Source organism: Odocoileus virginianus, chromosome 17 (genome assembly GCF_023699985.2).
Source record: "Odocoileus virginianus isolate 20LAN1187 ecotype Illinois chromosome 17, Ovbor_1.2, whole genome shotgun sequence".
NCBI classification, from domain to species: Eukaryota; Metazoa; Chordata; class Mammalia; order Artiodactyla; family Cervidae; genus Odocoileus; species Odocoileus virginianus.
Window position 1 is genome coordinate 52,392,545 of NC_069690.1, and position 25,286 is coordinate 52,417,830.

At 50.2% G+C, this 25,286-nt stretch overlaps 1 protein-coding gene and 2 long non-coding RNA genes across 6 annotated transcripts in view; 2 read left to right on the top strand and 1 right to left on the bottom strand.

Moving 5' to 3' along the window:
- The window catches only part of UBE2O (ubiquitin conjugating enzyme E2 O), a 48,901-nt gene that overhangs the window by 2,097 nt on the left and 21,518 nt on the right, over window positions 1–25,286 (top strand). Inside the window, exon 1 of one of the 4 annotated variants that reach the window (XM_020915638.2) lies at window positions 10,640–11,003. The exons of 2 other annotated variants lie outside the window; for them this stretch is intronic. The gene's annotated coding sequence lies outside the window, so the exon portion shown is untranslated. Of the gene's footprint in view, window positions 1–10,639; window positions 11,004–23,198; window positions 23,394–25,286 lie in introns of those variants that run through there. One more of the 4 variants, XM_020915642.2, reaches the window with a different exon arrangement.
- Window positions 1,805–12,073, bottom strand: LOC110152089 (uncharacterized). The gene is made up of 2 exons (XR_002318267.2): window positions 11,744–12,073; window positions 1,805–2,690 (listed from the first exon to the last, which is right to left on the bottom strand). It is a non-coding gene; the product is annotated as an uncharacterized lncRNA (long non-coding RNA).
- On the top strand, window positions 11,010–19,095 carry LOC139039184 (uncharacterized). Its single transcript, XR_011492465.1, has 2 exons — window positions 11,010–14,421; window positions 17,671–19,095. It is a non-coding gene; the product is annotated as an uncharacterized lncRNA (long non-coding RNA).

Below are 25,286 nucleotides of genomic sequence, written 5' to 3' on the forward strand. Positions count from 1 at the left end.
CTGGGAGCTGCCATGTTTATCAGTTGTTGTTCCTGTTCATCTTGACTTTGGTGGTTAACTTTGTTTACAGTTAGGCTCAGTCTGTCTCCTCCCACATGTGTAATTATATGAAGTTTGACTTAAAATAATCTATTTTGGAATTAAATAGAAAATAAGTTTAAGGTCCTAGGTTGGATATATTTTGAAGCTGCCCTCTTGTGACTTGCTTTGAATTTGGTGAAGTCCATCGTGGCTCCAGTGGTGATGTTTTCTTTGCCATTGTAGTTTCTGCCGCTTCTGAGCTTGGCAAAGGCCCAGGGACATAGGATTCTAGGATGGGGTAACTCTTAGTGCCCTTTCATGGATGGCAGGACGTAGTGCTTCTATCAGGATTTGAGACTAGGTTTATTGGCGGGGAGGAGGGGAGTTTATACCTGGTAGGTAGCTCTCTATTCGGAGAAGGCAGTGGCACCCCACTCCAGTGCTCTTGCCTGCAAAATCCCATGGGCAGAGGAGCCTGATGGGCTCCAGTCCATGGGGTCGCTAAGAGTCAGACACGACTCAGCGACTTCACTTTCACTTTTCACTTTCATGCATAGGAGAAGGAAATGGCAGCCCACTCCAGTGTTCTTGCCTGGAGGATCCCAGGGACGGGGGAGCCTGGTGGGCTGCTGTCTCTGGGGTCGCACAGAATCAGACACGACTGAAGCGACTTAGCAGCAGCAGCAGCTCTCTATTACTGTGAACCACAGGCACAGATGACCTTGGTCAGCTGAGTGTCTCACTCGTTCTGTTCCTGAGGTGTTGCTCCTGAGCACCCACTGGGGTGGTGGGGTGGGGCCTGGGACCGTGTGACATTATGGTTTAGGAAGAGTTTCCCTCTCACTTCCCACTCCTAATATACCCATCGAAATGATAGTGTGCTGTAAAGACCATTAGACCAAGACTGAGCTTTTAGGTTCTGATTCCTACTCCATCACTAATCTGCTTATGAGACTTGAGAACCCAGTTATTGATAGGATAAAGCAGTGACAGTCTTGGGAAACTTTTCTTTTTAAAGCTGTCACCTATTGCCATTTTATAGTGTCCTTTTAATGTGAATTGTTTGGTAGGCTGTGGAGTGTTGTAGTTTTCATGTTAATATGGCAGACAATGAGTACTCTTAGTTTCCTAATTTAAGTTTTTAATGAGCAAATTGAGAAAGAGATGAAGAGGCTGGTCAACAAGTCCTATCCCCTCCTGGCCACTGCCATGAAAGTTATCAACAGAAAAATAAGTTGTTCTTCCTGGAAACTGCAGGATTTATGGTCCGACTCCTGAGGCTTCAAGCAGCCAAAGTTATAAGCTTCTTTAGGACTTAAAAGAGGCCTGCAATCTGTGCTCCTTCCTTTCCTTGCGCTCCTGACCCCTTCAGTGTGATAGCTGATTTATCCACTTGAGACTCGTCCCATTTGGCCATGGATCTCCTGTGTGGACACTTCGCCCTTCCCATCCGTGGTCATCCTTTGAGTAGGTTTTTGGGATGAAGCCGAGTGCTGACAGCCTCTTGCCCTTCTTGAGCATTGGCTGAACGTGGTGGGTCATTCTGGCCTCCACCTGTCGTGGTTGGACAGAGCAGCCCCTGTGAGGAAGCGTGTCAGCTGCTGTTGTCTGAGCAGGTTTAGGGCCTTTCTATTTCCACTCCTTTGCTTTCCCGTCTCTTGTGCGTTGTCTGTGGCTCTTAGTTGCCACGGTTTTCGCGGTCTGTCTGTTCATGATCACCCTCCTTTTGTGAGGTGGTGTGTGTTTGTGTGTGTGGCATTCCTGGTGACAGGTCCCTCTGGAATTGGCTTTTGGGTTTATTTTTGGCTCCTACTCAGGCCAGTATTTCCATGGGGAAAGCTATTTAGGTGTAGCATCATAGCGTGTGAGATTTGCTTGCCTCACTGGTCCAGTGCTGGACCCATTAAAAGCGATTGTTCTTAGTGATGTAATAGGAAGAAGTTACGTAAGGTTAACCAAGGTGCAGGACTGAGTGCATCTAATTGCATTTTATTCAGGTAGGATCACGGCGCTGTGGCATCTCACCACTATTCTGTGATTTTAATCTTTGTCGGCTTCTGGTTTCTAACTCCTAGGCCTCAGTGTTCCTGGTTTCTCTGTCTGGCCCACCGCCTGACTCAAGGGCACTTTGACCAGATGAGGGACATGTGTTTGCGTCCTGTGATTGGAAGTAAAAACTCTTGGGTGCTCTTGCTGGCTGTCACCTACTCTGAATGACCTTGGCCTCGTCACTGCCTCCTTTTCTCTGTCTTTCTAGCCACTGAACTGAGCCTGCACAAGTGGAATAACCAGAAGCTTAGCTGGGTGGTGCCCCGAGCAGCCTCTTGGCTGTTGGCAGACACTATCTTGATGTCCATCAGACAGGGCCAGCTCCACCCCTTCAGGAGATCACGTCCATGTGTCACAGGGTGATGCTTCTCCACAGAGAAGCCAGAGGTGCGGTTTTTTCCAGTGTTGTAGGAATTCCTGTTTGGTGATGTTGCAGCTTATGACCTGGTGGATTACACCTTTGACTTCTTCTTTAAGCCTCTTCTATAAATACTCATGATCTTCACTCTTCAGTTACTTCATAAGAAAACAGTAACACCTGGCAAAGTCTACCAGCCTCCAGGAGGGGGATGGAATGAATGTGTGTGTAGGTATATATATCTTCCAGAATCTAGGGGCAGCTGTTGAAATACCCAAAAGACAGGAAATGAGATTATGAATTACAAGGATGGCAGAGTATTGCTTTTGTATGTAAAGATTACATAATGCCTGTTCTTATTGTGTTACTATGTGCTGGGCACTCGATAAGTGCTTTATGTGTATTGCTCACTTATGTGTACAACATCCCTGGGAATTAGGTACTATTATTATTATTTTAGAGGAGGAAGCCGAGGAACAGAATAGTTGTGTAACTTATCCAGTCACACCGATAATAGCGGAGGAACCCAAATATAAGTGGAGGTAAATATAGTTTGCCGTCACCTGAAGTTTCATAGGTTGTTACTAGAGTCGAGTACCCCCATCAAACATGATTCACTAGCCCTGTGGTTGGCATTAATCATCCAGTCTTTTCACACTTGGATGTCCTGGTGGAGTGGGAGGGAACCACAGGCGAGGGGAAAGGGCAGGGTGTTGGGATGGGGGGAAGGTGGACCAGTGACCACAAGGGAGGCCATCTTGGCCAAGAGCAGAAGTGGGGGGGGAAACACCCTGTTTGCGCTACAGGCTGCTTCCTGCCTCTATCTGTCATTCATTCCCTAGCCCCGTGGTCATTATCCGAACAACTGTCAGAAGACACTTTATTTCTAGAGAACCTTTGAGTACACCTAGGTGTTGAGTGAAAGAAACCTATGCAAGTCTGATTCCCTGCCTGCAGGTAACTGGCCTTCCTGTGTTGTATTAGACAAGGGCGGTGTCAGGAAATCCAGCTTGACCTCCTGCCCCGACTCGCTGCCATCTGCCGTCGTCACCTTCCCCCTGGGAGTGCTGCTGAGTCACCAGTCAGGTTCAGGGGACTCCTTCAGCCTCTCCTCCTGGGTCCAGCCCCTTCCCCTGTCAAGCTGACTCTGCTCCCCACCTGTTTTTGCTTTAGGACTCTAAAGGTCTTCTGGTGCTTTCCCCATCCCCGGAGTTGAATTTACGGTGATTTCGGTGATGAGCGGGTTCTCTTTTAAAGAGCCTTAACATTTGGAAGACTTAATCTGTGCTCCTGTTCTGATTGAAAGAAGCTTTCGGAGTTTGCTGCCCAGATCGGAGTGGGAAGATGCTCAAGGGGGAGGAAATGGCCAGCAGGACCGTTTCCAGAGTGCTTTTCACTTTACACGATGCTGTCACTCACTGCTGTCACTCTTGTCGACTAGCAGTTTGGTGTTTTTAACCGTAGCTCCTCCCTGAGGCCCCAGGGGCCCGGGGGCTGGATGCCAAGCCCTGAGAAGGACGAGGTTTTCATGCTCCTGAGCCCACAGTGGCAACTCTGACTGAGCTGGAACACACGTTCAGAACTGCTTCTCTCCCTGACGTTTCTGCCAGCCTCAGGGGGCTCTATTAGGAGCCACCTGACACGTGTGGTTACCAACAGCGAAGAGCAAAACGCTTACTGGAATTTTTTGTAGTTCAGAATAGAACTGAATCATGTTAGTGGATGACCCTCTGAATGTATCTACTTCAAGGTTATTTGCCCATGTTTTGCTCTTCAGCTACACCCTGTGGTTGAGGGTTTCATGTCCTTCGACCCAGGCTGACTGTGTTGAATGGATCTCTTGGTCCGTTGGGTCCGCAGGTCCACTGTGTTCTTCTGAAGCAGGATTGTGAAAACATTTTATGATTTAAACACTGAGGCAAATGATACGCTGTTCAGAGGGGTTCAGCTCAGCAGTAAGTCCTGGGATGTGTGTCCTTTGGGGGTTAAATCTAGTTGACTGGTTGAGGGGTTTTTGGTGTGTTTGCATATTTTGAAAGACTGAAACATCTTATTTTCTGCAGCAAGATGAAAGGAACTAGACACCAGATCACTTATGGTTTAAATTGATAGCATAGCTATATCTGGTAAAAATTCATTCTGACTGTGACAATCTGAGCAATTAAAAAAATTTAAGATACTGAGTAGTGCTTTAAAAAAAAAAAAACAAACAACCGCAGTCAATCCTATTCAACAATAAAATGAAAACCCCCAGCTCCTGAAGAGATTTCCTGCAGTCTGAAGAGTATTCTTCATTTGCATCCTGCAAGTGAGAGCTGGTTCTTCACACTCAGCAGCTCTGATGAGGTTCTTCCTCCTAGCTTTAATTTTAATCCTTTTTTGTGGGAGATGCTGCTGTGATGAGGGCTCGCGGAGCTGCCTTGACAGGCATGTCCACGGGACTATACTTACTGGCCCCCTAAGTGCAGGTGGGAAGGAAGACAGACACACAAATCTGTGTCTGTTGTGTGGCTTCCGGGAGCATCAGGACCTGACATACTCCGGGCTGAAAGCAGCTCTGACTGTTTAATTACTTGAGGGAGTTTGAGGGCCCTGAAGGCCGATGATGTCATCTTCAGGACAAGGGAGAAGAGGCATCTCGCCCTTCCCCAGCGTGCTTTGGGGGCACCCAGCACCCTCGGGTGAGAAGGGGTGTCTGCCTGCAATTCCCCTGACCGGAGCACCCTGAAGCCTTTCTCCTTCTGGCCTCCCACTGAAGGGTGTGAGCAGCTCTTCCAGAGGTCACAAAGGCCTGGGGACCCCTGGTCACTGCGCTTCCAACTTTATCTCTGTGCCTGCCCTGCTGACCCGCCGACCTTGTCAGTATGGGCCGTCATCACCCTCTTAGTGGAAACTCTCTTCCATTGAGTTCCGCTCTCCTGGCTGCAGTGAATTTTTCTCTTCTACCTTCTTCCCTCTTAGGAAGTTTTGGAGAGTGCCCTCTCCCCTGGGCTTTTCTTCAGCGCTCACCGGCCTGCCGCGCTGTGTGCTGTGCTTAGTCGTCTGGGACTCTGGGACGCCGGGGCCTGTAGCCCGCCAGGCTCCTCTGTCCATGGGGGCTCTCCAGACAAGAATACTGGAGTGGGTTGCCATGCCCTCCTCTCGTGGCTGTTCCCCAGCCAGGGGTCGAACCCAGGTCTCCCACACTGCAGGCGGATTCATCTTCACCGTCTGAGCCACCGCGGTACCTGCATGTTGGTCCTTACCCGTGCGTTCCCTGCTGCCTCCTTGATGTCTCCATCCTGTCATCTAGAACCTCCGACTTTGCAAGTGTTAACTGCCCTCTCCACCCGCAAGTCTGGGGAATTTTAAACATTTCTTTCCCCAACTTTTTATTATGAGACAGTTTTAAACATACAGAGGAGTTGAATGACTAGGCCAGTGATTACTAATTACCAGCCACCGTGAGTCAGCAGTTAACCTCGTGCCAAGTTTGCTTTATCTGTGTCTGTAAGAGTATGTAAATACGATTCCTCCAGAGCCCCTGGTGAGTCAGGAGCAGACGCCACAACGCTCACCTCCAGGTACTCAAGTGTACATCTTCGAAACATCAGAACATTTGGGATCATTTAAAATTCTCCTTTTGGGGGCTCCCATTCTGACCCTTTTCCCTGTTATAAATAATGCTGCTGGGAAAATGGATGTACCGCTATCTCTTTGAGATCCTGTTTTTCAGTTCTTTTGGTTATATACCCAGAAGTGGAATTGCTGGATCATATGGTAATCCTATTTTTACTTTTTTGAGGAGCTGCCGAACTGTTTTTCCATTGCAGCGATACCATTTTACATTCCCATCAACAGGGCACAAGGGTTCCAATTTCTCCACACCCTACACTTGTGATTTATATTTACTTTTTTTTGATAGTAGCCATCGTGCTGAGGTAATACCTCATTGTAGTTATGATTTGCATTTCTCTAACGATTAGATTAGCGGTGTTGGGCACCTTTTCATGTGCTTATTGATCACCTGTGTGTCTTCTTTGAAGAAACATTTATTCAGGTCATCTGCCCATCTTTGACTTGAATTGTTTTCTGTTGTGCTGAGTTTTAGGGGTTCCCTGGTAGCTCAGTCAGTGAAGAATCTGCCTGCAATTTCGGACACCTGGGTTTGATTCCTGGGTCAGGAAGATCCCCTGGAGAGGGAAATGGCAATCCACTCCAGTATTCTTGCCTGGAGAATTTCATGGACAGAGGAGCCTAGCGGGCTACAGTCCACGGAGTCGCAAAGAGTCAGACACGATTTAGCGACTAAACCACCACTCTATATTCTGGATATTAATCCTTCATCAGATACCTGATTGCAGGTATTTTCTCTCTTTGCGGGTGTTGCATTTTACTCTCTCGGCAGTCTTTTGGTGCATAAAACTTGTTTTAATTTCTCTGAAGTCCGAATTGCCTGTTCTGTTTGCTTTTGTTGCCTGTGCCTTTGGTGCCAGGCGCCCGTTCTCATCTGCCGCCAGACCTTTGTTGGGAATGCCCCTGGCCTGCACTGGTTCGCGCGCTGACTGCCCCAGCCCGGACGCGCCTCCTGGCCGCCGGACGCCTTTCCAGCCCAGCATGTAGGCTGACCTCCCGGATGAGGCCTCCAGCCCTGCCTCGCTCGTCTTCAGGGCTCCTCACCTCCTTTCACACAGTCTTCTGCCCCTGGGTTGGACCCCCGGTCACCTGTGCTGTTGCCTGCGTCTCACACCCTGTGGCACTCAGACGACACACTCAAGTTTCTCTCCCCGGGTGGGGTGCTTCTTGAGAAACAGGGCTTTCTGTGAAAGCTTACATTCCGAATGACTCACACGTTGGAGTGAGTAACTCCTTCAATTAAAAATGGATCTAACCACCCTGTTTACCTGTGGGGCCGGGGGGAGCAGGGAGAGCATGGTAAATGATCCCCAGTCACACCTGCGAAAGCTGCCTGCGTGGAATCAGCTGGCTCTTGTTAACGCAGGTTCTTCTGACACAGTCAGATGGGGGTGGGCGGGCCCGAGGACCTGGAGGTGGAGTGTCCTCCCTGTGACGCAGAGTCTGCTGGTTGGAACTAACTACCCTTTGAGTTGGGCTGATGAAGCGACTTAGCAGCAGCATCAGGAGCATAGGTGCTTAAAAATCTGTTGCAGTAGATTCCGTTTTTTAATCTACCCCGCACCCCATGTTTTAAGTGTCTATATATCTGATTTAGGGGTCTTGTGTCCCCTCTGCTTAGTCTTCTAGGAGCAGTGTTGATGCCTGAGATTGGCAAAAGGTGGGCCACAGGACGGAAGGAGCATTGAGTTGCCCTCGATAAGCAAGCAGTGCTTTCAGGTCCTAGTAGCAAAAAACCTGTTTTCTTCCCCGTCTACCCTTTGCCTGGGCTTCCCTGGTAGCTCAGACAGTAAAGAATCCTCCAGCCACTGCAGGAGACCTGGGTTTGATCCCTGCATTCGGGAAGATCCCCTGGAGAAGGGAATGGCAACCCACTCCTGTATTCTTGCCTGGAGAATCACATGGACAGAAGAGCCTGGCGGGCTGCAGTCCCTGGGTCTCAAAGAGTCAGACGCGACTGAGTGACGGAGCGCACACACAACTCCCTCTTGCCTACTGACCAGTGTTAATACGCGGCTGTCGCTAAGACGTGTCGTTGGATTTAATTTCTTTTAAGGGTGAAAATATATGACAGTTGTTGTGAGTAGAATGCAACCAGTCTAAGAGGAAAAGGGCTGAAATTGCTGTCTTGTGTCCGGCCCGTATCCATGGATTGCCAGCTGTGTGCCAGGCAGTGTCATGATGTGAGCTTTGAATGTGTCATCTTTCTCTTTCCCTAAAGTGGCAGAGACCTGGGTTTCCCAAGGGCTCAAGCAGGTGATGCCCCTCCCGTAATAGCACCAGGGACTGAGGGTAAGGACTTTCAGTCTTGGTTGTGCTGTGTCTTGGGTGCCTGGAAGCGTCCACGTGAAGAGAGATACCTGCCGTGGAAATGCATATTCATTCTGTCCCCATCTTCTTTTTTTTTGGGGGGGGGGGGGGGATTCTTTTTTTTTTTTTTCCCCATTTATTTTTATTAGGTCCCCATCTTCTTATATTCTTAGCATTGTCCTATTTCATGTCTGCGTTTAAAAAATAAACTCTCTTGAGGTTTATAGGAAAGTTCAAGGATCATGGTATATACCCTTCTCCTAGATTCCCCCGAGGTTGACATCTTATGTAATATGGTACATTTGTCAAAAGCAAGAAGTTAGTCCTGGTTCCACACCATTAACTGAAATGCACACTTTTGCTTGGATTAGTTTTCCACTCATGTCCTCCTTTTGTTCTAGGATCTAAACCTACAACTCTACATTGCACTTAGCATAATTGCCTTTTGAATGTTGGAAAAACCATTCTAATTGCTCTTTATCTAATCCACATTTCATCCTTTGCCCTGAGAGTCATTGTACTCAACAGCTTTTGCTCAACAGCTTTTGATGCTGGAGAGAAGGGGTCAGGCTCTCTAGAAGGAGACAGTTGGAAGCCGCACGTAACCGTGGAGGGCGCCAGAGGAGAGCAGAGGGCGGCGGCGGGTGGACCGGTGAAGGCGAGGGCGTGGGAGTGTGGCATCCAGGTTGGGCGTGCGGGGAGGGTGCAGGCTCAGAGGCCCCTGGTCAGTCTCTCTGATCATCACTGAAGAAAAATCGGTGGGGTTGTTCTCTTATTTGTCTTAGATGGATAGTTTTGTTTTGTTTTTTCCTGATTGCTCAAGTTATTTTGAGTTACTTATACATAGTACACAGTTGCAAGAACATACAAAAAATTGGTTTAAAAATAATCACCTATAATTCCACCAGTGAGGTATAACTGCCGCTTGTCATTGCAGTGGATGGTTATTCTAGTCTTCTATGAGCGTATCAGTATTTATTTACAAAAGTACACACTGCTTAATCCCAGCCCCACACCATTTAGCAAACTTAAAAGTGGGCCGTGTAAATGGACCATTTGCACGTGTCCAGGGGAGTTCAAGTTTGCAGTACTTGTGTATTTCCACAGAAGAGTGGAAGCTTTAAACCGAGAGAATCGTCTTCTCTTTGCTGGTCAGTGTTCTGGAACACACCATTTCCACGACAGGCAGTGTCGTCTGCATGGAAACCTGGTCACATTTGTTGCTGGGCAGGCCACCCCACCTGCTTTGATGTACACTGATTCTCTTGGGCTCGAACCTAAAGACTTACTCCCAGGTTGTATTTTATGAAGTGAATTTTAAAAATTTGTTTATTTAATTTTTCGCTGCCCTGGGTCTGTTGGCTTTTCTCAAGTTGCGGCGAGGGGCTCCTCTCGTGGCTGTGCGGGGCTTCTCGCTGCAGAGCGCGGGGCTCTGGGTGCACGGACTCGGTACTTGGGGCGCACGGGCTTTGCTGCCTCACGGCACGTGGGATCTTCCTGCACCAGAGACCAAACCCGTGTCCCCAGCATTGGCAGGCGGATTCTGATCCACTGAGCCACCAAGACAGTCCCTAGATGGTATTTTAGAAACACCACCAGTGACCTTGCTTCAGCCTTGGGCTCTCAGTTCTGAACCTTCTGTGGAATCCACACTGGTGCGCTGTGGGCACCTCACAGGGGCTTGTTCAGCCCTTCAGGGCCCTCTCCACTGTTGACCAGCTCATCCCGTAAACTGCTCTCGAGATGCTCTTCCCCATGCTTTTTATGCATTCTCTTTTATTAGAATTGTTGCCCATACCGTGGGGCCTTCATACTCTCCCAAGTTGGGTGTTCAGAGGCAGATATGTTTCTTTTTGGTAACATTTTCATTTCACAAAAAATCTTTGATAGCATGATTCTTAGTGTCCATAATTCCATCCGATGGATGAGCCTGTTTCTCTGATCAGTCTCTTTCAGCCAGCTAAATTGTTGTCAGGCTTTCAGTTTTAAATGATGGGACTAACATCTTGTACTTTTTATCTATCTTGGTCTACCTCTGTAAGTTTCTTAGGTTAAATTCCTAAACGAAATTACTGGTCAAGGGGTAGAAATACCTTTTTAAGACTTGATTCATTTTACTACGCTGTCCTCCCCGCAAGTGGTCTCCCCTAACACTTCCATCTTAGAATGCCTGTTTCCCAGTGTGATGCTGAAGCCTTTTGTGACTTAGGCAGGAGTACCCAGCTAGTTGGCAGCATCTAGAGGACTGGAGCTCAAGTCAGCTGACTCTGCCCCGGTTGCCAAGAAATAAGCCCTTCATGTGCCAGGAGTTGGCCCTGAGCTCTTCGGGCCGGGCAGGGTGGTCTGTCGTGCCTTCAGCTCACGGCGAGCATTTTCCCCAGGCAGAGGGCTGGACGAGGGGGCAGTGAGTAAGGCGGGGGTGCAGGAAGCGCTCCCTGGGTCTTGGAGTCGGCATGGAGACCTGTGATGGCTCCATGTCCACAGCTCGCTCCGTAGACAGAATCTTGGACGGCTTCTGGGACTGGACAAGATCACCCTGAGCACCACTCAGCATAGAGCTGGCTAGCAGCTGCCACTACCGGGGAGTCGTTTAGCTCCGCTTCAGTTTCCTGGTCATGTTTGGGAGCCCACACCGTAAATATGATTGCAGGTCCGAGGGGGGATGTTGCTAATTAGCTTGCCTGCCCTTTAAATTGAAATCTTAATGCTCTTGTGTGTGTGTTTAAATAGATAATATATGCAGATGGAACAACATTCAAAATGCTTAAAGAGGATGTCGTGAAATGTTTGTTTCCTTCCTAACATTTTTTCTCCTCAGAGACCATCACTGTGACCAGATATAGTCTGTTCTAAGCATATATATTTACCAAGACTAGGCATATATTAACACCCCACTTAAAATTTCTCTGTGATGGTTCTGCAGCAAGACGGAATTAATTTTTTTTTCTTTTTTCAATGTTTATTTATTTGGCTACATGGGGTCTTAGTTGTGGCATGTGTGAACTAGTTCCCTGACCAGGGATTGAACCCAAGCCCCCTATATTGGGAGCTTGGAGTCTTAGCCACTGGACCACCAAGGAGGTCCCTAATTAAATTTTTAAAACTATTTGCTACTTCTTCCTCCCTGCCCCCGTGTTTTATTGAGATCTAATTGACATACAACTTTGTATAAGTTGAAGGTATACAGCATAACTTAATATATGACTTAAATATATCATGACATGATAATCAGAATAAGTTTAGTGAATATCCATAGTCTCATAGATAAAAAATAAAACAAATTGTTTTCCTTGTGGTGAAAACCCTTCGGATTCACTCTCAACTCTCATATATAACATAGAGCATGTTAATCACATTTGTCATGGTGCCCATTACGTCTGTAGTACTTACCTTACAACCGCCAGTTTGTGCCTTTGACCACCTTCCTCCAGCTCCCCCTTCTGATTTGCGCCGGGTAACCACAGACCTCCTCTCTCTCTCTGTGAGTTTGTTCTTGAAGTGTGTTTGACCTCCAGTGCTGGCAGTTGCTGGTACACAACATAGGACTTCAGGACTTTTGTGCGTTTCAAAATGGTCTCTGCTCTTGTCTGCCTGTTCTGACATGCATGTATGTGTATTTTCCTCCGCCCCGCCCTCTTTTTTTTTGTTAAACACGATGGCTTTCTGGACGGCTGTCTGCATTTGCCAGGTCGTACTCCAGGCCAGCCTGGGTGGGCTTTGCCCTCTCTCTCTGTTAGCTTTGTGACATTGAGTGATGGACTTCAAGTGTCCCGTCCCTGGCCTGTCCTTCCCCACTTTCTCTCTGCACAGGCAGCGTGCCATGTTGAGTTGGGCGCCACATAGGGAGAGACCACTGAGCTGTTGGGGGCGGCGGGACCAGCGTTTATTTTCTCTTGGCACCCGCCCCCAAGCCCTCTGTCTGGGGTCTTCTCAGTAGCCAGAGGCGCCACTGATATGGGTGGGGGCTGTTGGCAGTACTTGAATGAAAAGACCTTTGGCGGAGCCTGGGATGGGCGGGGTGAGGAGCAGGGGAGGGGAATGATAGTGGTGGTTTGGTTTGGTTTTCTTTTTTCTTTTCAAGTTTAAACGAAGAAGCATTCCCAGAAACTTCCTAGTGCCTTTTGTCTCCACTCTTGGCATTTTGCTCACATGGTGTGAACGTTCAGGCTGGGGCCGCCCCAGAAGGCTTCCAGAAGCCGAGGCTAAATAAACTCTTGAGAGGACCCTCCACAGCCCCAGAGCAGACCATGCCACGGGCAGTGGGCTGTTTCCTGTCTCCAGGGCAGGCGTGATCCTGGCACTCAGACTTTTCCCTGTGGCTCCAGTGAGACATTTCCCAGGTGGCACAGCTCACAGAAGCACTGGGGCTGTGTCCTTGGCAATAGTTCCCAAGGTCAGCATGTGTTTCCTCCATAGAGGGGCTTCCAGCTTCCCTGCCTCCCATGGACACTCACACCTTAGGTTCCCCTCTTCTGTGCTGGTGACCCTGGGCCATGAGGGCGTGATCAGTGCAGTGAGGCTTGGAGATGCCTGATACTGGCTGCATCCCAGGTTTTAGGGCGTCAAGGTCCATGGCAGCAGGGAAGGGACTGGAAGGGGTGATCAGATTTGGTTTGACTCCTTTATTTTGTAATCGAGGAACTAAGACCCCGAGGGGCTAAGTGGTTGAGGTTAAGGTTGATGGAAGCTACAAATGGACACCGACGCTAAACCTTAGGAGACAGAAGTCCACAGGAGGGCACCCATCTAATTTCTGAGTAGAAATCAAGGGGGTCAGTGGTGTTGATTTTAGTTTTCTGGTGATTTTAGTTGTAGTGGAGACAGTTTCTGGTTTTTGACTTGGAAAGTAAAATCTATAATACAGAGGATTTAGGGGATTTACCACCATGACTCAAGAGACATATTCCAAAAAAATTTTCTACTCAAGAACATACAACCAGGCAGCTTAACCTGGGCTTGCTTGGGGAAAAAAAAACAGCCACCAGCTTTATTGAGATATAACTCATATGCCCAGGTGGTGCTAGTGGTAAAGAACCCTCCTGGCAATGCAGGAGACATGAGAGATGTGAGTTCGATCCCTGGGTTGGGAAGATCCCCTGGAAGAGGGCATGACAACCCACTCCAGTACTCTTGCCTGGAGAATCCCATGGACAGAGGAGCCTGGCGGGCTACAGTCCATGGGGTCGCCAAGAGTTGGATATGATGAAGCAAGCTGCTTAGCTCGCATACCATAAAATTCACTCTTTTAAGGAAGACAATTCAAATGGTTTTTAGTATATTCAGAGGTTTGTACACCCACCATTACAGTCTAAATTTAGAACACTTTCATCACCCCCAGGAAAGAAACCCTATACCCACCAGCAGTTACACCACATTCCCCAGTCCTCTCAACCCCTGGTAATAACCACTTTCTGTCATTGTGGGTTTGCTTGTTCTGGACGTTTCATATAGTTGGAAACATAAGGAGTTAGCCTTCTGTGTCTGACTTCTTTCCCTTAGCCTGTTTCCACGTTTCTTCATGTTGTAGCACGTAACTGCATGCGTGCTCAGTCATGTCTGACTCTTTACAGCCCCATGGCCTGCAGCCGGCCAGGCTTCTCTGTCTGTGGGACTCCCGAGGCAGGAATACTCAGAGTGGGCTGCGGTTTCCTTCTCCAGGAGATCTTCCTGACGTCGGGATCAAACCCACGTCTCCTGCATTGGGAGGCAGATTCTTGACCAGGGAGGCGCCTGGCGACAGCAGAGAACAGTGCTTCCTTCCTGTTTCTGGCCGGGTGGTCGGCCGCTGTGGGCTCCCCTGGGGGCTTGTTGGTATCAGTCTTCGGATGGTAGCCATCCTAGAGGGTATGCAGTGCTATCACATTATGGGGCCGTGTGCATTATGACTCATGATGCTGAGTGCCTTTTCATTATGTGTTTTCATATATGTATTTTCTTGGGAGACACGTCTATTGAGATACATCCTTTGCCTGTTTTTTTAGCTCGGGCGATGTGCTGACTTGCCTCTGAGACCCTGCACTTGGGTCTTGTCTGTCCTTTAGACCCTGGCAGGTGGGCCCCCTCCTGTGGTAGGTGCCCTGTCTGTGTCCCTGGGGTCTGTGCCAGGTGTCTTGCTTTACGCTGGGCTCTAGCTTCCTTTCCTGTTTGAATAGCTTAGGGGATTTGAGGCCCTCAGTTGACGGAAAGGTCTTTAGGTTCTGCATCTTCCCAAAAGCAGAGTTCCGAAGGCTGTGCCTCCGGCGCCCCACAGTGACTCTAGGATGAGAACGAGGCTGTCGAACGGGCTTCTCGGACAGCAGGGCAGCCTCTCACATATGTTCCAGTCGCTTGAAATATGCATAGTATGCCATTTACATTGAAGGTTTCCAAAGGCATAGACTATACTGTCTTTTTTTTCCCCCTCGACTCTCGTAGTACAGATTGTAATATTTCTTATGCGGTAAGTGATGAAATGGGGTTCTCCAGGTAAAGAATCCATCTGCCAATGCAGGAGACGCAGGTTTGATCGCTGCATCGGGAAGATCTCCTTCCTGGAGAAGGAAATGGCAGCCCACTCCAGTATTCTTGCTTAGAGAATTCCATGGACAGAGGAGCCTGGCGGGGCTACAGTCCATGGGGTCGCAGAGTCAGACACAACTCAGCAAATAAACAATAGCAACAGTGGTGATGAAATGCTTGTTGCTTGACATGAATGTGCTTTGGCCATAGTCGTTTCTGGAGCCATTTGGCAGGTGGCCATGCCGAGACGGTGCGAGGATGCCTGTGTGTGACACGGGGCTTTGTCTGCAGAGACCCTGGGCTTTCCGAGTGTGTCTTGGCCGCCACCGCTTCACAGATCCTCCCTCCTCAAGCAGCATGGCTGGCTGCCGAGGGGCACATGTGCTGCTATTTATGCCCTGCGACTTTCTCAGTGGTTGTTTGAGGTTAGCATGTAAGAGTCTGATTTCATTCTGTAAGTGTGTGAAGTGTTGATTGCCCGCGCCTGTTGCCTGACAGTGACTGCAAGTCCTTCCCTCCCAGAGCCCAGCTTTGTCCTGGATCAGTTCTGATTGGAAATCACAGCCATCTGTGGAATTTAAAGTTTCTTTGACATTTGAAACAAATGCTGTTTGTAGGAGCAGACAGGTGGCCCTTTCAGAGCACCGAGGGAGTTCGAAGTGGAGTTGTGCTTTCTCTTCCTGTCCCCCCATTCCGAATCTTGGAGTTGCCAGTACTGGAAGAGCCCATCAGAAATGCCCTGGTGTCTAGTAGATAGTGTGCACATACTTGCAGGTGAGTGTTGAAACTGAAGATTTCTAATTTGAGTTTGTGATTTCTTGTTTTTGTTGACACGTTACCATCTCTCCATCTTCACATACGTCCCATTGTTGTTGTCGTTGTTCAGTCTCTAAGGCATGTCCGACTCTCTGTGACCCCATGAACTGCAGCAGGCCAGGTTTCCCTGTCCTTCACTCTCTCCCGGAGTTTGCTCAAGCTCGTGTCCGTTGAGTCGGTGATGCCATCTAACCATCTCATCCTCTGCCACCCTCTTCTCCTGCCTTCAGTCTTTTCTAGCATCAGGGTCTTTTCCACTGAGTCACTTCTTTGCATCAGGTTGCGAAAGTATTGGAGCTTCAACTTCAGCATCAGTCCTTCCAATGAATATTCAGGGTTGATTTCTTTAGAACTGTAAAAGTGAAAGTGTTAGTCGCTCAGTTGTGTCTGACTTTTGAGACCCCATGGACTGTAGCCTGCCGGGCTCCTCTGTCCATGAAATTCTCCAGGCAATAATACTGGAGTGAGTAGCCATTACTTTTTCCAGGAGATCTTCTCAGCCCAGGGATCAACCCTGGCTCTCCCCCATTGCAGGCAGATTCTTTACCATCTGAGCCCCCAAGGAAGCCCTTTAGGGCTGTGGTTGTGTGTAAATACTTTGCAGAATTCAGGTTAAGGAGCTCTGGTTGACATGGTATGCTTGGGTTAACACGGGTGATTGAACACATTATTTCCACTTCCTCCAGAAACCCTTCTAAAATGACAGTAAAAGAATTTTTAAAATGTCTAAACCCACGAGGACCAAGAATAGGAGAGAAGACATAAGACAGGAGGCTTCAAGCTGTGGAAGATGGACAGTGGAAGGCGGCAGAGCAGGAACTGAAATGTTGGTGCCACAGAGGCCTGCCCAGGGGGGGCAGTATGGAAGCCTGGGGTCCTCAGTCCCGGGACTGCGTCTGGGCCTGAAGACGGGGCGATTCGCTGAGAGTCTCCATGGGAGGAAACGAAGCTCCCTGAGTTACCTGTCTGCTTGTGCCAACCAGAGAATACTTATCTCCTCTGCCCACAAGAGCAGAGGCTGATGCTCTGGAGAAATCCTCAAACCAGGCACTCTGGACGAGGCACCTCAGGTGGAGCAAAGTGGGCAGCCAAACCCTGAAAGCGGATTCAGGGCAGTCTGTCCAGTTGAGGGGAAATCCCAGAGCCCGAGGCCAGGCAGGGCCCGGGGTTGGAGGACTCCCCTCTGGAAGAAGAAACAGTGTCAGACCTGTGGTTGCTAGCGTCTGGCAGGCCCTCAAAGCAGAAGCTGGGTGCTTAAGCTAATACCCTCAGTACGAGTCCGGAGGCTTGCTTGTGTGCACAGAGCTTCCATCATCTTTTTATTGCCTCAGCTTTTAGATTTTTTTATTTTGAAATAAATGTAGATCCCTAAGAAGTTGCAAAAAATGGTACAGAGAGGTCCCCTGCACCGTCCATCCAGTTTGCCCCAGTGGTTACATCGTACGTAACCACGGACAGTATCAAAACCAGGAAGTTGACGTGTCCCAGATGCTTGTGTTTGTAGCTTCACGTAAGCACCATCGCAGCCAAGGTACGGGCCTGCTCCATCATCACAGACAATTCCCTGATGACTCATGGACAGCAGGGATCGCTGCCTGTTTTCCTAAGGTCCCCTGCACGAAGGGTAGAGGCTAGAACAAGCAGAGAAAGATACATCAGAGGAAACAGCCGATAACTGCAAACAGAAAAACCCTCAAAACATATAGCGAATAGCCTCAGAGAAATAAGAGTCAGTATTTTGTCAATGAAATAAAACAAGATGCTGTAAAAGTCAGAAGAGGAAATAATTCTTAGAAATTAAAAACACAACATTAGAAGGAAAAAAAGTGTTGACAAAGACTCCCAGGAAATAGAACATCTGACATCTAGGCAATCTGTCAAGAGAGGGAAAACAAAGGGCAGAAATGTATCAAAGAAACAAGAAATGTTTCCAGAATTGGTGGTCACAAGGTTCCAGGGTGGTGAATGGGAAAGTCCTAACTGGCACTTTTGTGTAATTCCAGAACCCTGGGGATAAAGCTTCCAAAGCGATCAAACAGTCACTGAGCAAGTTTGGGAATGAAGATGCATCGGATTCTCAACCTCATGGGGAGGCAGAAGGCAGTGGAGTGGGTTTCCAGTCTGACGTGGTAGATCAGGCTGAGGTACGATAGAGCGACTCTTACTGCAGTCACAGAGAAGTGCCATGTAAAATATAACAAAGATTTTAAATATAACTGAACACATGAGAAAGAAATGAAATAACAAGACACAGAATCAAAGAGGGAGCCTCAAACCAGAGTAGGCTGCAGATGTCCTGGCAGCTCTGGGTGGGTCTGTGTGTGTGTCAGTCCCTCAGTCGTAGCTGGCTCTTTGCAACCCCATGGACTGCAGCACACCAGGCTTCCCTGTCCATCACCAACTCCCAACTTGCTCAAAGTCATGTCCATCAAATCGGTGACGCCATCCGACTATCTCATCCTCTGTCGTCCCCTTCTCCTGCTTTCAGTCTTTCCAAGCGTCAGGGTCTTTTCCCGTGACTCAGTTCTTTGCATCAGGTGGCCAGAATACTGGAGCTTCAGCATTAGTCCTTCCAATGAATATTCAGGGTTGATTTCCTTTAGGATTGACTGGTTTGATCTCCTTGCAGTCCAAGGGACTCTCAAGTCTTCTCCAACACCACAGTTCAAAAGCATCAATATCTTCGGTGCTCAGCTTTCTTTATCATCCAACTTTCACATCTGTACATGACTACTGGAAAAGCCATAGCTTTGACTGTAGGGACCTTCATCGGCAATTCCTACTTCAGGGACCTTCCTTACCCAGAGATTGAACCCACATCTCCTGTGTCTCCTGCATTGCAGGCAGATTCTTTACCCACTGAGCCATCAGGAAAGCCCCAGGGATGTTTACTGGGCCCTGAAACAGGCCCAACAATAATATAACTTTGGATTCTTTTAAAAATGTATAGAACTGAAATAGAAATCCCCATTAAAGGGCTATTAACTGGTAAAAGGGGAAAAAACAGACATGAGAAAATCTCCCCGGTGGAGCCCGAGAAATGATTAGAAAGTTTATCACTGTCCTGCACTCAGGTGCTGAGGGAAGTCTCCTGTGAGCAATTGAAACATCTGCGTTTGAGGTCTGTGTTTATAATCCCTATGTGTTTCAGGAATCCCCAAGCCAGCACCAGACTGGTGATACTCCTGGACCTACTTGCAGAAAGGAAAGCAAAAAGTTTGTAGAATGACCCTTGCACAGCTCAGGCCACCTGGAATCCTACGATTTCCACAAATTATGATCTCATGCCAATAAATTATTAAACATACAGAAATCATAAGCAAGAGTCAGGTGTCACAGCAAACAGGAGGATTTCCAACATTTTACAACTTCAGATGATAGAAGAGATTGTAATACAATGTTTAAGGTGATCAAAGGGCTTAAAGAAAGATTAGAAATCAAGAAAAGAATAGGATACAGTACATTTTAAAGAGGCTGGGGTTTTTTTGTTTTTTTATTTAAGGAACCACGTAAAATCTCTATGATAAAAACTCTAGCCATTGCATATAAAACCCAACAGAGATGTTAAACAGCAAAATAGACGTGCCCCAGGAGAGAATTATGTATGAGCCAGAAAAGAGATCTGAAGTAGTTAAGTAGAGTTAGCACAGAGATCCAGGGAGTTGGTGCAGAGGGGAGGACGCGAGGAGGGCCCGGCCGGCTCTGATGGAGTTCCCAGAAGTCTCGGACACATCTTAAAAACAGCTTGAGAGGAAAACAGAGATCGCTCCCGAGGCTCAGCAGTGAAACTCAGCAAGTGTCTACATAGTAACAGGGAGGTCAGACCACGGTAGAAGATACTCTTCACGAGGACGGTAAGACCAGCATGCCATTCTATCGCGAGAACAGAATACAGGCATTGTGGTGGGCGGGGGAGATTCAGGAGAGAGGGGACACGTGTATGCCCATGGCCGATGCATGTTGGTGTGTGGCCGAAACCAACACAATATTGTAACGCAACCATCCTCCAGTTAAAAATACATGAGCATTTTCACAGAAATAGAAACCCAAGTTTATTCACTCACAGACTCTTACTGGACTTGAGGAAGAAGGAAACTAAACCCAGGACAGAGACACAGAGAATGGTATGCAGAGACAGCAGAAGCTTGTGGTAGAGCTGAATCACGGTCAGCGAGTAAAACAGCGGTCATTACTGACTTGAGGAGAGTTGGAAACTAAGATCCTGACAAGCGGTCAGTGGAAATGGGGAGAGAGTCATGGGAGTGAACCTGAAGGTCTTTGAACTGTTAGGGGAGAATGGGAGGGCGACTGGTTTCCTCTAGACTTTCCGAGTCAGTCGGACGCGTTAAAACGTTCATGGTAGAAATAGGATCAATAGCCTTCAAACCAATAGAGGGAGAATGTTCGGAATTATAAAAACTAGGTCATTTCACTGGAAAAAAGAGAAAAGAAAAAGTGCGGTAGACAGAAAGTGCTAGAGGTGATGGAAGGACATCCACACGGATCACAGAGAATATAATCAGAGCAACAGCGCCAGGTAACACGGAGTCCCTCAGTTTGGATGAGCAGAGCCCTCGATGCTCTGCGGGAGCGTCTCAACCAGCCGGTCACCTGGCAAGCGCTTCTGCCTGGGCCTGCGGGCGCTGGAGACACGTGCTCCCGCGGACCTTCTCCAGAAGCTGATGGGAGGTGTGTGCGCCTAGGCCAGCGGGTGTCCTGGGATCCAGGCCACGAGATCCCACCCAGGCAGGCATTGGAGAGGCGGGCTGGAATGGGACAAGAGCCCTCTCCCAGAGCCGTCCTGTCAGTCGGGGGCCCCGGGGGCGGGGTAGAGGGCCGACTCCTGGGCCAGGCCGATGACCACAGTCCACGTGTGATGGGACCCTGCCCTTGAGCAGCGGCTGTTCTAGTTGGAGGAGAAACTCGGATGTTCAGAGGTGGCGGCCAGCAGAGGGTCTCTCGCTGGGCACGCGCGACGGTTATGAGGCTGAAGCCGAGCCCTGCCGCCTGCCCAAGCCGGCATAAGGCTCAGCTGGCAGACTCGGCTGGCCTGTGGGACACCAGCCTCATGGAGGGGGCCGGACCGGAGGCGCCGCCCTGGTTACCTCGCAGGCCGCACCCTTGAGAGCCTCAGACCTGCCTTCGAAGTCTTAAAGAGAGGCCCTTCCCCAGCCTGAGGTCCCTCCTTCCAGCCTAGTTCCCTAAGGAGCTGCCACCCTCCATTGCCTGCTTCCTGGGGGGCCAGTGGCTTGGGGGTGCAGCTGAACACTGCCTCTGTCCCCGGCCCAGGTCCCGCGGGTTTCCCCACGGCCAAAGCCGTCTGCTTCCGGGGCAGGGCAGGTGCTGTGGGAGAAGGAAGCAGGGCGGTCAGAGAAGGTCTTCCTGACAGGGTGACGCCCGAGCAGAGACGAGTCAGCTGGCTGGGCACGTGCAAAAGCCGTGACTGTCACCGTGGCGGTGCCTCGTGTGTGACTGCTCGTTGCGCTTCCGTGCCCCCGCCTACTCTTGGCTCCTCCCGGCCTGATGTTTCGTTAGCACCAGGCACACGCAGCGTCTGGCATCCTCGTAAGTGTGCAGATTGTCGCCGGAGCATGTGGATAGATAAATGGATGGATGGTCCGCGGTCGTGTGAGCAGCCTGTGACAGATGTCAAGGGAAGCCAACCCAGGCTTCTGCAAGGCGGGCTCTGTCCCTGCCGGGCTGCTGGGGGAGGAGGGGTGGGTCTGGAGCCCAGGCCCAAGGAAAGCGGGGTTCACACTGGGTGCCCCGTCGCCTCCTCTCCCTGCGTGGCTCACTGCACAGCTCTGCGCTTCCCCTCCCATTTCAGGGCAGCTCAGACTGACCGGTGAAGTCAGCCCTGCAATTGCTGGGAAAGCATGAGCAGGGGTGGGCAAGAGAGCTGCCGTCCCCGTTACTCGCCGCATGCCACTCGTGTCCTGGGGCCTCCATCTCAGAGCCATCCTGCCGCCTGCTGTCACCCTCGTGTGACTCAGTTAGACCTTGAGAGGATTGTGGCAGGGCGCTTATCCCCATCTTCCTCCACTCAGATTGATGGGGAGCCCTGGATGCAGCCTATGAGAGGTGGGAAGGATTCTTCAGATGCCAGCCTGGGGTCATCTTCTGGTTATTCACATTTCCTGTCCCGCAGCCTGTTGGCCAGTGCTGAGGCCCCGGGGATTAAGAGAGATAAGGACAGCCCCGGTCGGAGGGATGGGCTTTCCTGTGGCACGGTGGTGAAGAATCCACCTGCCAGTGCAAGAGATGCAGGTTTGATCCCTGGGTCAGCAGGATCCTCTGGAGATGGAAATGGCAACCCACTCCGGTATTCTTGCCTGGGAAATCCCATGGAACAGAGGAGCCTGGCAGGGTACAGTCCATGGGAGAGCAAAGAGTTGGACACGCCTGAGCGGCTTAGCATGCATGCAGGTTGGAGAGATAGCAAGGCTGAAATGTTTCTCGTAAAGGGTATATACCGCGTATCCCTGGCAGGTTCCAGCCTTTCTCAGGCAGGGGTGCTGATGCCCCAGGGCATACATCAAAATGTGTTAATCGATGCTGATTGCCACCGTAGTCAGAGATCAGAAAATAGTCAGCTTCTGTGCCCTGAGGGCTCAGATGACGACGACTCTGGAGGAGTTGTGAGCTTGCAGGACCCAGCTGGGTCTCTGGTGCCTCCAGGTGCTTCCTCCTCACCTCGCTCCAGTGCGTGGCGAGTCCTTTCCTTGTTCACAGCCACGCCAGTTACCACACGCTCAGCTCAGAAGCCGGCTGCTCAGTAAGCATTTGTTCTGTTAGAAATCTTTGCTCAGAGGGCAGGCTGCCCCATCCGCCCCTGGTCTAATTCTGGTGACATGGGGTGGCTGAGAAAGGACTGTCGAGGTGGGCGCGGGTGAGCGATGAGGCCAGTCAGCTGCTCCCCAGCGGGGCCAGCCTGTCTGTGGGGCTCCGGGTGGCTGTGCCATGGACCGAGGGCCTCAGGCCGGTTCAGAAGGCCGTCAGCACTTTGGGAGCAGCTGGCTGTGGGACTGTCACTCAGTGATGTGAGGCCCTGGCTCGCTTTCCATCCCGGGGGTCCTCCTCACTTCCTCCTTGCCTTTCTGTGCCTTGGCCAAAGCTCTTGCTTCCTGGGCAGTGGGTGGGGAGAGAACATGTTTGCAGCCCCTCATCCAGTTTGTGTTGGAAAGATGGAGATTTGGAGTTAAGGAAAGCAGAGGACCACAGTTATTCCGGGGAGAGTCCTGGAAGCTCCTGCCCCCCCCCCCCCCCCCCCCGTGTGGATCCCCCTTACCTGCCCGCGGGGCGGCTCAGGGCGTGGGTGGGATGGGGGCACCCCATTCACCATCGGATGGTGAAGACAACTGCCCAGGAGGTCAGCCCCCCCCCCCCCCCCCCGACCTGGCCCAGCCCAGCCCACCTCAGTGAGAACCTGGCCCCAGAGGAAAGACTCGGCCTTGGACCAGGGCTCTGGTGTGTTATTTTTACTGCCTTTTCCTCCCATGTTTGCATTTTTAAAAATAGCAATGCAGAGTGGATCCCTGTCAGTCTGAGTCTGCTGTGGAAGGTAGGATGCATTTCACAGGGAGTGTGGCTGTTGATCAGCAACAATTCTCAGCGTTTGGGATCATGGACCACAGGAACCGTGGCTCTCCTCGGGGGAGCATCCCCAGCCTGCCACTGTGGGAACAGGCCCAGCTCTCTGCCGGCCAGCAATGACGTCATCTTGAAGGTGATGTCACTTTTCTGCGGGTTTGAAAGGGGGGAGGTGAAGAGGGAGCAGGAGCATCTGGGAGGCAGGGTCCTGGTGGTCGTCCCTGAGGACCGAACCAGGCAGAGACTGGGCTTCCTGCCAGGGTGGTTCTTTCTCAGACTTGGGGTTCTTACCCGCAAGGAGAGCCGAATTCAATGCACCAGCTCCTGCCTATTCGGTCACCCAGCTCTAAAATCCCCGAGGTTCTTGTGGCCACAGTGTGGGGCCCGGACCTGCCTTCCTGCCTGGAGGTCTCCACTGTGGGAAAACCGAGTCCCCCAGGTGTCCAGGGACATGTGTTAGCAGGTTCCGTTCTTTGCCATCTAGGCAGCAGCCGTCTGGTCAGGTCCCAGGGCTCTTGGCCCCCAGGGTCTGGGGCTTTGTTCTTGGCATCTGCCTGGAAGCTGACGGAGGCCAGGGTCTGGACCACCTGAACAGATGTCAGAGTTGGGGCCTCGTCGTTTAGAGAACCTGGTGCCTGTGTGTGCTCAAGGGCTGACCCGCTGGAGGGTGTCAGGGATACTTGGGCAGGTGTGAGCCTCGCCTCACTTTGCTTTGCTAGTTACTGTAATCCACCTCACTTTTGCATCTTGATCCGCCAGGTTTTTTATCTTGAAATTTTTTTAAAAAATTAATAACAGGGACCTCCCTGATGGTCCAGTGGTTAACTACAGGGGACAAGGCTTCGATCTTTGGTTAGGGAACTAAGATCCTGCTCAGGCCATGGTGTGCAGCCAAAAAAAAAAACAAATGTCCCTGGGTAGTCAGGGCCCTCTTTTGTTTTAGAAGAAAGAGAAACATACTGGTTGAAAGTAGAGCTATTTTAACCAGGCTGGTAATCGGACTCGCCTAGGGAACATTAAGAAATAGATTGCTGGTTTCACCTAGAGATTCATTCAGTGGGTTTGAGGTTTTATATATATCAGGAATCAGTGTTTTTGAAAGAGCTCTGAGGATTCTGACAGTTGCTTTAAAACTTAGTCCTCCTCCCAAGGGACCTGCCGAGGTGGCATCCGTTTTTCTTCATAATCTTTTGCTATTTCAACACTGCTGGGTTAAATATATCTAGACTTCTCCACTGTGTTTTTATGGGGCCATTGGTTCGTTTCCACCAGTTGCCCTTCAGAGATCAAACACAGTGGTGGGTGTTCAGCCAAAACACTGCCTTGCTGTTGCTGATTTTAGGGCTTGGCGTCTGGAGGTGGGTGTCCAGTAGTGGAGATACGTTTTGAATCCCTCACTCTCAGAGCCGTGTCCTCCTTCAGACCTGTGACAATATGGATTCTAGCTGAGACGTCCTTCTTCCTGTGTGAGACCTAGAGGAGCTGGGAGGAAGTTTCCTGCTTAGTCAGAAAAGAAAATCAGGCCAAGGTCTCGTGTGCTGGCGTCTGCTCACTGGTCACCCCTTCTCCTTCGACAGCCCGGGGGCTCCGTGAGGCTCCAAGGCTGTCCTGGTCCTGGTGGGGGCCGGGGGCGAGGCTCACTCTATGAGTGCCAGCTCTGGGACCACCCCCTGCACGCCGTCTCCAGGCCCTTGCTCCTGAGCGGGCTGTGAGCACTCCTTCCCCTGCCCCCACCCCCCCGCTCTAACTCCTGGCCTGCACTGACCCCGTCCCACACGGTGCTGTCTCCTCCGCGCTGGGTCCCTAGATCACACCTCTCCTGGGGTAGGCACCTCAGTGCCGCTGGGCCACCACCTGAGCGCTCCATCTCCCACGCACTCTGATTCACTCTTGGCCGTATCCCTTTGGTCCACATCACTCTTGGTCCTGGAGGTGGGTGTGTCTGCTCTCATTAAAAGAGGAGAATTGTGACCATATAAACAAGAAGGTAGTGACTGGCAGACTCCAAGATTTCCTGGGATTTTCTTTG